Source organism: Chaetodon trifascialis, chromosome 4 (genome assembly GCF_039877785.1).
Source record: "Chaetodon trifascialis isolate fChaTrf1 chromosome 4, fChaTrf1.hap1, whole genome shotgun sequence".
Classification (NCBI taxonomy): domain Eukaryota; kingdom Metazoa; phylum Chordata; class Actinopteri; order Chaetodontiformes; family Chaetodontidae; genus Chaetodon; species Chaetodon trifascialis.
The window spans coordinates 31,587,254-31,599,175 of NC_092059.1; positions in this window are offsets into that span (position 1 = coordinate 31,587,254).

Consider the following 11,922-nt stretch of genomic DNA (forward strand, 5'->3'; position numbering starts at 1 on the left):
TAACGCAACATTAAGATTAACACAACACTGTAAAGTAAGTTTCTAGACTCCAGCTGTGAAAAAAATGTTAATCTGACTGACAGCATGGATAAGGCTACAAAACAAGCTAGCATGCAAGACCATGATTACAACTTGACAGTATTCAAAGAGGTGTGTGATGAAGAAGACATTCAGGAGTTTGAAGACATGGAAGAGAGCACGGTAACTCTTTTGAATGAACACACACCGCTTCACAGTCCTGATCCCAAAAGACTGAAGAAGAGAGACAAAATGAGAGATAGAGAAGCTAACATTAGCAACGATAGCATCTACAAAGCATCAAACAGTACTTGACACACAGGACAAGCGTCTCAAGAGCTTTGAACTCCGCATAGAGGCTAACACACAAGCGGTTAAGGAAAACAAGGAGGAAATTGAAAAAATGCAAAAACTAATAGCCTCTCTGAAGAAAGAAAACCTAATGTTGACAGAAATGTGCAAAGAAAACGCCAGATACAAGAGGAGATGGGATCTGAGGCAACTGGGCTTGCCGGAGAAAGATAACGAAGATGTAAAAAAGGTTGTAATTGGGATCCTGACCAGGGTGATTCCAGTGGCAGTGGACAAAATCCGGGAGTTGGTCAACACGGTTCATCGTCTGGGAAAGAAAAATTATGCAGCATACAACAAAATGCCGAGGCCCATCATCATTCAGTTTGCAACGCGGACAGCCAGGAGCAACATCTGGAAAGAAGTCCAAAGATGCAAGAGTCTGCAAAGAACTGAACATCCACTTCAGGGAGGACTTTTCCAAAGAGGAACGAGAGGCCAGAGCCAAGTTGTGGCCAAGAGTGGAAGAGGCCAGGCGTAACGGCAGAAAGGCTTTCCTGAAGGAGGGATATGCTATCATAGATGGCATACGAGTTGAGCCCTGACAAATGGACAAAAAAGGCAAATGGCTTTATCTCAGGTAACCTGAAGTGCTAATAACAACAGAACTGAGGTTGTACAGTATAATCTATACTTGTGTTAGATAAGTTAAATAAAGGGGAAAAAACACTGATGTGAAACACAAATGTTGTTTTCTGTTTTGAAATTTTGTTTTCAGTGGAGAAATAGTTTTAAAAGAAAAGGTATCTTTATGTTCAAAGCAAAATGACAAATTCAAATAACAAAAAATGTTAGCTAAGTTGCAATCCCTTGCCGCCATCTTTCACGCATGCGCAGTTTGTAGAATCGATGTTATCTTCCACTCGATACATAATGCCTGTGACCTCGTGACGTAGTTTTGACAGTTACTTCATGCTTGTCAGATTCGTATTCATTCTGAAGGAAGCGTACGTCCATAAACTGCAATCCGTATTTGTCATTTTGGAAAGTTGTAACTTTACAAGTTGCATTCTCACAGATAATTTATACACTGCATAATCTATGCATGATTTGACTTAAACAAGAGTTTACAATTTTTTTATTTATGCACAACTACAGACTAACACGCACACATTTTTAATACGTGCACGATTTTTATGTCCACGCACAAAACTTTTGACAGTAACCTTACCCCATACAGGTGGAACCACAGGATTGGTCAGTACACTCATCGGGGGGACGGGTCCGGGACGGTCGGGAGGCATCTCCGAATCAGGAGCTGCCGCGAAAGGGAATCCCCGATGACGTCACGGTTCCCATGCTGCTGAACTGGAGATGCTCATGAATGAACAAATTAAACAGGATTTAACGCACAACGCCTGTAACAATGATATGGAAAAAGCTAATGGAGTGTTTATAAAATCAAGAACCAGATGGATAGAACTAGGGGAAAAAAAAGGATTAGAAAAGCATAGACAGAGTAAAATGAGAATAAATAAACAGGAAAAATGATACTATTACTGATGACCAAAAACAGGTAAATGATGAAATATGGCTTTTTTTTTATAACAATTTATACAAATCCAATTTCCAAAAAGAAGACTGTGACATATTATCTGAAACAGTCAAAGATAACATAAAAATGTTAATGAAGAAGATAAAAAGAATTTTAGAAGAGGATCTTACTACATCAGAATTGGAAAGTGCACTAAAAAAGATGATAAAATGGAAAGTCACCAGGAATAGATGGCATAACATCAGAGTTTTATAAACACTTTTGGAATGACATTAAATATCTATTACATAAAGCTTTTTTGGAATGTATAGGAAAAGGATGCTTATGCACAATGAAAACTGGGTTGATAACACTACTACCCAAACCTAATAAGGACTTACTGAACCTAGACAGCAGGAGACCAATAACTCTTGTTTGCAGTGACTACAAATTAGTAGCTCTTGTATATACAAATCGACTTAAAAATGTACTGGTCAATCTGGTTGATGAGTTTCAGTCAGCCTTCATTAAAGGTAGACATATACACAATAATGTGAGATTAATACTGGATATGCTGGACTACCAATCACTTATTGATTCAGAAAGTCTCATTCATTTCATGGACTTTTTCAAAGCTTTCGATTCTGTAGAACACTCCTTTCTGAGACTAAAAAAAATTTGGATTTGGTGAAAAGTTTTGTAAAGTGATTGAAATGTTTTAGAAAGAAATAATCAGTTATGTTTCTCTTAATCCAGGAATGACCCCTAGCACTAGCGGAAAAAATCAGTGCCGGGCCGGGGCCGGGCACATGACCGGGCCCTTTAAACCCAATAAAGCTCATGATAACATTTCTTTACAACATACACACCCAACCGGTCGAGGCAGATGGCCGCCCACCCAGAGTCTGGTTCTGTCCGAGGTTTCTGCCTGTTAAAAGGAAGTTTTTCCTCACCGCTGTCGCCAAGTGCTTGCTCATGGGGGAATTGTTGGTTTTCTGTAGATAAAAGTGCTTGGTCTGTACCAGCTCTATATGGAAAGTGTCCTGAGACAACTTCTGTTGTGATTTGGCGCTATACAAATAAAATTGAAAATGAAAATGAAACACGTCTGCAACAGCGGGGCTTACAAGCACACATACTACATTTTTGACACAAGGCTAAAAGCCTTCAGTAAGGCTGGGGCCACCCCCAAAATCAAGGTATCACTCTATTGTGAGGCAAACAATCCCCCATTAAGGCGGGGTAGGGTGCAACCCTTGGGTGTCAACGACAGTCGTCTGCCTCGTTAGTGTCCCATTCTTGGGGGTTGGCCTCACTTAGAGGATAAATACTTGAATCTAACACCATTTCATTAGACTAGAGCTGTCCTATCTAGTCTGATGCGCATGAAGCCTGCTCGGATGAGGGGCGAAACGTCTTCCAAGACAAACTGACAAAGTCCACTTGCGAACGTATCAATGCCCTGAAGCTTACAATGACCTGGATGAATGAGAATATTCACAGGCAACTGCCACTCATGTTTAGCTTAGTCCGTAAAAATGCTCCACCTAGTTTGCACTCTGTTGACAAATGATTGATGATGACGTGGTAGACGGTTGATGACGATTTTACCCAAAATACACTTGGAGACAATATCGGTGATCCACTTGTAAATTTGTACGTAATGAAGTTAAATGTGAGAGTGAAAATAAAGCCAGTCATGCAGCATGTCATTTTATTCATATTTTACACCTAACTACATCACTAAAGTCAGTCTTGTACAGTTTTTTACCAACCATGACTCATCCTGACTGGGTCAACATATTGCACATTGAAAAATATCGTAGGGAATGGGCCTGGTGCTCCCTGCATGGAACAGAGTTCTCTCCTTACCGCCCCGCCCCCCGGCCGAGGACGCGCAGCCCCCCCCCCCGCGAGTGGGTGTGTTAATGGTTCATCAGTGTTAATTGTTCATGTGTCTCTGATGTGCACATCCCAGCATCACCTCTAATGTCACCACAGGATCAACAGCTGTAGAAACGTGCGTACGCCAGCCATGAAGCTTCCACGGTCATTTCACTCTTGATACATCTGAAATTTGCCTTGAAAAAGAGCGTACGGCACGTTTTTGTGCGTACGCACCCTCTGTACATGAGGCCCCTGGTCGCTCGGCGATCGAAACAAACGCTTCCGCCGAGCTTGAAAGTTTGTTTGCTGGTCGCGACTTTGAACAGGTGTTTTGGTCTCTGAACCACGGCTTTCTCCAAGGTTCGAGAAAAATTCAGCGGTGTTTAAAAGGAAGTGTTGAAGTCGGCTGCTGTTAAGTGGAGCTCGCGCTCTGTGTGCCTCGCTCGCTTATTCAGTTTTCCTGCTAATATGAATGAATGAATGTTCACACAACCACCTCAAATCCTCATGAAGGGCACAGCTGGCTGAGCGTGAAGGCCACAGCTGGCTGAGCTTTAGTTTTTTGACCTCCTCCCATTCATTCTTTATGTGAAATTTATCCGATCCCGATCAAGACACACGTTTTGATATATTCGCCTGGGTGCTCTCAAAGCTGTAGGACAAGTAGCGAATTGAAATTTGACACGGAAGAGGAAGAATAATAAGAAGAAAAAACACGCAGGATAACAATATGGATTGAGGATTCACCTCGTGGCCCTAAAAACGTACTGAAATTGCACTGCAGTCAAGCCAGCCTCCACTTCGAAAACCATTGTCAATCTAGCCCCCACTTGTTTTGTGGTGCGCGTATATACTAACCATTACGGTAAGGCTGCATTAAGGACTGATTTCAAAATAAAAGGAACCTTCTTGTGGACTTGATCGCACAGATTCGATCGCTCAGCCTGTCTAATGGCGTGGTTGTGAATCCATCCATCCATCCATTATCTATACCGCCTATCCCTTTCGGGGTTGCGGGGGGCTGGAGCCTATCCCAGCTACAATGGGCGAGAGGCGGGGTACACCCTGAACTGGTCGCCAGCCGATTGCAGGGCCACATTCAAGGACAAACAACCATTCACACTCACACTCACACCTACGGACAATTTAGAGTCATCAATTAACCTAATGAGCATGTTTTTGGTCTGTGGGAGGAAGCCGGAGTACCCGGAGAGAACCCACGCATGCACGGGAAGAACATGCAAACTTCACACAGAAAGGCCCCGCCTGACCCGGGGATCGAACCGGCAACCTTCTTGCTGTGAGGCACGCGCACTACCTGCTGCACCACCGTGCAGCCCGTGGTTGTGAATCAATTAATGAATTTTTAATCAATTCATCTATGAAGTATTTAAATAAAACCACAGGAGGGAATTCAATATGTGCAATTAATATAAGGATATTTCCAGTATTTACACCTAATTGTGATTGATATGGAAAGGAAACGCCCTGTTTCCACAGAGCAATTATGATTCAGAATGATAGTACCCATCCTCAGTGTGTCACTCACAATGTTTCAGGGAAGTCTGATGTAGAATTTCAAAATTAAAGCCCTGAGAAACATCCAATATTTTCAGTATTTACATCTAAATTCAGATTGATATTAAAAGGAAACGCCCTGTTTCCACAGACCAATTAGGATTCAGAATGATAGTACATCACCTCAGCGTGTCACTCACACAATTTCAGGGAGGTCTGATGTAGAATTTTTAAATTAAAACCCTGACAAATTTCCCAATTGCATGGTCATTAAGACAGTAATTTCATACCAAACCATTGTTTATCATACTCTAACAATACTTTCTTTTACCAAAAGGGACACAGATAGTGGGTTGAAAATGTCATGGTCATGAGTACTACATATCTCTCGAAATCAAGTTTTCTTAATAACAGTTTTTATAATAATGATCCCAATTCTTTCACACTTGAAAATATTCATATTGTCATAACAAAGCAAATTACAAAAGTAAAACATATCAAGTCCTAATAAATAATATTTATTAAAAAAAATCAAAATGAGCTAGCCAAAAATACAATTATTCTGTTTTTCTTTTACTGAAGAGAACATGCAGTAATTGCCTCATCAAGTCCTTTAAGAAAGACACGTGACTCGAAAGAAAATGACTCAACACACATAAATAAAATAAAAAGCACCAAAATTGTGTTGTCCAGTTCTTTTATTTTAATATTAATCACCACCAAGTTTTAAAAACACAAGCAGCAATTCCACATTTCTGCCCTCGCCTTCTCCAGGGCTGCAGTGTCCATGTTAAGGCACTGCTCATGGTACCATCTGTCACACTTTTCACATTGTATCTACTGCAGACAAGTCTCTGTGAGAAACAGACAGTGTTATATTGTCATCCTCTATGACAAGTCTGTAATAATGGAGGCCCATATCCACCAATGGGATCCTTAGGATCCTGTAAGTCATTATAATTACACAATTTGTTAAAATAATTAAAGTCTAAAATAATGACTTATTATATCAAAATATTGAATCAGTATGTCAAAAACATAATATCTTAAAATAAGGAGAAGCCTTATTACCTAGAAGTCCTTATTTTGAGATGCAGATACTAAGTTATTAAGATTTTGATTATTTTTATATAGTGAGGACATAGGTCAATATTAATAATTTTATGAACAGCATTTTCACTTCAGGCACACAAATGGCCAACGGAAAGTCCACAAATCATGCACAACATAATTTTATGTCTAAGCACTTAAAGTTGACAGACCTTGCAATGATTAAAAAAAGAATAAATTAGATACATATAATCAAAAAAGTGCCTTCGTCACCCAAACACAAAAGGAATTCATTTTGAATTTAGTATGAAATTGTATCCTAACTATGATGACATTTACAGAGCATAGCATCTGACATTCAGCATTTAATGTGGATTTCAAAACAAATAACAGTCATCTAAAATTCCATTATGTCATGCATATTACTGAAATAGAGAAATATGCTTATGCTGTAAATTTTTGACTTTGACACTGTGACTGGTATTTGATGGAGAGCTAGGTACAGTAGGCTATGTCAGACAAAACATAATTCCACTGCATTATTGTACACATTACAAAATTGCCCAATATATTGTTGAGAATATACTATGCCTTACATTTTTGCATGCACATAAGCTTGCCACACATATAGTCACATATCAGTGCTGAACGTTTCACCTTACACACAGAACATGACACTTGGCAGATGACTCATGCACAGTGGAAATAACTCAAACACAGATAAAGACAGCTGATCAACAATTTGGTGCAAGGCATACAGGAAGATATTTAGGACAACTAAACCACAGTTCCTCCCCACCAGTTTAGACCAATTAGATAGTAGCACATTTTTAATATAAAAGTTTTAACGTTAAGCCAGACACTCTTTCTTTGTGAAGTGGCTACAGCTAACTGCTTGCAGACTGTGGTTTCTGACCAAGGAAAGATCTGTGTACATGCATTTCTGTTCTGCCAATGTCAAATAATTTTTTAACTGAGGATTAGATTATCTCCTCGACTTCTTGCAAGTAACAAACACACTCACAATATACTTAATGGTGGGGCCCACTCCTCTTAGTTTGCCATTACATTTTCCAATAGTAAAATACCAAAATTTCCATTCTGTCAGATGGTGAACTAAAACGTAAACACAGAGGGCCAATGAATCTACTGAGATTGTGAGTCTTTAGCAGCAGCCCTAGATTTGACTCCTGCCAGCAGACTTTTGCTGAATATCAACCTCTCACTCTTTCTCCCACTTTCTAATCCTCAGTTCTGCTGTCAAAAGCAGAACTGTCATTATTCTTAAAATGAAGAAATTATGAAACAATAAACATCTAATGAAAACAATTAAATTACTTCTTTTCACAAATAGAATAGAACAAACAATGATTTCATAAAAAATGAAATCTTGAGAGTATCATCATTTTTTTATTTTTACCAAAGATGTATGTGTTCCCTTGCTTAACACTTTTGGCTGTGTTTTGCATATTTGGGGCTTTAAAAAAGCCAGCATGAATGTGAACAGTGATATAACACTCAGAGAAGGTTGAAGAAAAGACTGCTGAAATTACCTAAATTCAGGTCGGCATTATTGTATATATAATAAATAAGTGCAGTCCAGCTTGTTAATTTTCTACAGTCAAAAACATTTAACAAGTTTCCACAAGATGTGTATATCACTTGGTTTGTTAGCAAGCTTGCATTTATGTGCATTCACTTAAATAAGTTACCATTTGCTACTTCAGCTGAGAAACATTAACCTGTCCTGTGTCAGTCTGAGGATGGAAAATCTGTATGTGAGTTTTTTCTTCATCCAATCGGTCAGAAAATGTAAAGATTATTTCACGAAAAAGACAGCATTACAAAAATTAAACGTCTCATAAATGAATGAGAAATTATAGTTGTGCAAAGTTTCTGGAGGAATCCAAGACTCAGGTGCAGAGAGACTCGCAGGACTCAATGTAAAATGCAAAAGACATATTCTTTACTGAGGTTGTGAAATCATGCACACAATATCAGTCAAAGCAAGTGAACAAATTCATATAAGAAGAATAATTAAAATCAGAGAAAGAAGCAAATTCCAAAAAATGCTAAATGACTGTTGCAAGGAAAAGACTGTAAAGTAAACACAACAAGCTCTTGCAGTACAGGGACAGGTGATGGAGCGTATACCAGCAATAAAAATTGTTGGTGAGACTTTAAATTGAATTCAGTCTAATTGGACAGGGAAACTACTGGATATTTCCCGGGCTTTTATTTTGAAATTCTACATCAGACTTCCTTGAAATTGTCAGTGACACGCTGAGGTTGAGTATTGTCATTCTGAATCCTAATTGGTCTGTGGAAACAGGGCGTTTCCTTTTAATATCAATCTGAATTTAGGTGGAAATACTGAAAATATTGGACGATTCTCAGGGCTTTTATTTTGAAATTCTACATCAGACTTCGCTGAAATTTAGTGACTGACACAATTGGTCTGTGGAAACAGGGCGTTTCCTTTTAATATCAATCTGAATTTAGGTGTAAATACTGAACATATTGGACGATTCTCAGGGCTTTTATTTTGAAATTCTACATCAGACCTCCCTGAAACATTGTGAGTGACACTCTGAGGTGGTCTACTATCATTCTGAATCACAATTGGTCTGTGGAAACAGGGCGATTCCTTTTAATATCAATCTGAATATAGGTGTAAATACTGAAAATATTGGGCTTTTGTCAGGGCTTTTATTTTGAAATTCTACGTCAGACCTCCCTGAAATTGTGTGAGTGACACTCTGAGGTGGTGTACTATCATTCTGAATCCTAATTGGTCTGTGGAAACAGGGCGTTTCCTTTTAATATCAATCTGAATTTAGGTGTAAATACTTCAAATGTTGGACGTTTCTCAGGGCTTTTATTTTGAAATTCTACATCAGACTTCCCTGAAATTTAGTGAGTGACACTCTGAGGTGGTCTACTATCGTTTTGAATCACAATTGGTCTGTGGAAACAGGGTGTTTCCTTTTAATATCAATCTGAATTTAGGTGTTAATACTGAAAATATTGGACGTTTCTCAGGGCTTTTATTTTGAAATTCTACATCACACTTCCCTGAAACATTGTGAGTGACACACTGGGGATGGGTACTATCATTCTGAATCCTAATTGGTCTGTGGAAACAGGGCGTTTCCTTTTAATATCAATCTGAATTTAGGTGTAAATACTGAAAATATTGGACGTTTCTCAGGGCTTTTATTTTGAAATTCTACATCAGACTTCCCTGAAACATTGTGAGTGACACACTGGGGATGGGTACTATCATTCTGAATCATAATTGGTCTGTGGAAACAGGGCATTTCCTTTCCATATCAATCACAATTTAGGTGTAAATACTGGAAATATACTTATATTAATTGCACATATTGAATTCCCTCCTGTGGTTTTATTTAACTACTTCATAGAGGAATTGATTAAAAATTCATTAATTGATTCACAACCACGCCATTAGACAGGCTGAGCGATCGAACCTGTGCGATCAAGTCCACAAGAAGATTCCTTTTATTTTGAAATCAGTCCTTAATGCAGCCTTACCGTAATGGTTAGTATATACGCGCACCACAAAACAAGTGGGGGCTAGATTGACAATGGTTTTCGAAGTGGAGGCTGGCTTGACTGCAGTGAAATAGCTGAGCTTTGGTGGAGCACTTTCAGATCCTCCAAACATTCCCCTCATTTGCATTTCCCAGTCCAATCTACGAATCTATCCATTCCTTTGTCTTCTTCCTCTTTCGGAATCTTCTTCTGCTATAGAGTCACTGTTTCAAATAATGCCGACCCCAAGGAGCCAAGTTTGCAGTTCTTCCACTTATGAAAGACTTTCTATGACATCTTTAAATATTTTACACATGTTATTCAGAGAGGGTGAATGGCGCAGTGCCTGAGTGAGGACCCGACCAAGAAGCTTCTACACGGAGTCTAATACTCTGTGCGCTTGATCGCTGGGGGTTCTCAAGATGTTAGAACTGAAACATAAAGTGTGATCACTTTAAGAGCATGTTTGGAGCTCAGTTTACTCTGGACATTGGAGGGTGGGGATGTGTTTGTAGAGGCTCCTTAGATGGGGACCCCCGGATAGACCTGTCACATCCATCAACTGGCATAACTAAAGGCATTTAATCAGACAATTTTAATTTTGTGAGTCCAATGTGCAGAAGTTTCTGATAGAGAGGAGGTTTCTGCATACCTTTTGATTTAGGCACCTGGAATTGTCTGAAAAAAAGTTCTCCTCCAATCAACTCCGGTGGTCATCAAATGGACACGGTCTCAGAGTCAGCCAATCTGGGTCACGGCACCAGTTTGTTAGCCCGATTCTTTTGTGGGAAGCCCAAGAATGGTCCTGAGCAATCTTGAGTTGACAGTCAAAGTATTTATTGAGGTCACATATAAAGCAGGGCGGCACGGTGGTGCAGCAGGTAGTGCACGTGCCTCACAGCTGGAAGGTCGCCGGCTCGATCCCTGGGTCGGGCAGGGCCCTTCTGTGTGAAGCTTGCATGTTCTTTCCGTGCATGCTTGGGTTTTCTCCGGGCACTCCCACAGACCAAAAACATGCTCATTAGGTTAATTGGTGACTTTAAGCAAAGGTGTGAGTGTGAGCGTGAATGGTTGTATGTCTGTATATGTTATGTCTAGCCGTGAAGGACATTCTTGGGTTACACAAATGCAATGAAAGGATGGTCAGCTGGGAGCAGATGAACCAGGTTGTGATTGGAATAGGCATCCTTAGTGTTTACATACAGTAAGTCCAGTATCTAATTTTCGGATGAAAAGTTACATTTCTTTTTGATTACAGCCTGTATTTTAATGGTATTTAATGATCATGTTTTCTATATTCAACCACTTCTACAGGGCCTCCTGGACAGTTTTCTTGTCGAAGGCAAAGAAATCCTTCACATACTGTACAGGGTATACCAGTGAGGTGCCACTGCGCTGATGATTTGTCTGCTTTTGCCTACAACCGTGTGTGATGTAGTAGATGTCACAACATATATATCATAGCTAAATAACTACACGTGTCATCTTATGATTTGATACACAGGACAGTGACCACTGGGACAACTTGGAAGCAAGGCTGAGTGGCAGCGTATCCAGGTCCATCATTTTAACAAGCATATACTGTTAAAGTGGACTTGGGGTAACTAGGTGTCCCAGAATGCATTTTGCACCAAATGGCATTGCTGGCTGAGATTTTACACCGAGCTGGTAAAGTACAAATAAGAACACAGATTGGGAAAGGCAGATTGTATGTGACCAATATAAGGGGTTATCATTCAGATTTAAGTTTTCCATTTGGATATAAGATGTCTCCCAGTCCCAGGAACTTCTTTTACTGGAACCAGTCCCAAGAACTATTTGTCAAGGAACTAAAAGGTCCCTTCAGCCAATTGTTGTATGCATTTCAATTGTGGTCTAAAGACCCGTGAAGATTAGAAAAATTATTACGCTGCTGTATGAAAAGGCATTTTTGCAAGGCCTGTGCTTGATAGAAGGTCAGTACACCTGCATTCTTCTGTAACTCCATGTTGTGTCAAAGCCCAGTTAACAAAAAAATGTTTTGATGACAGTGGTGCAGAGCACTGTCTTACAAATTACTCAAAAATCTT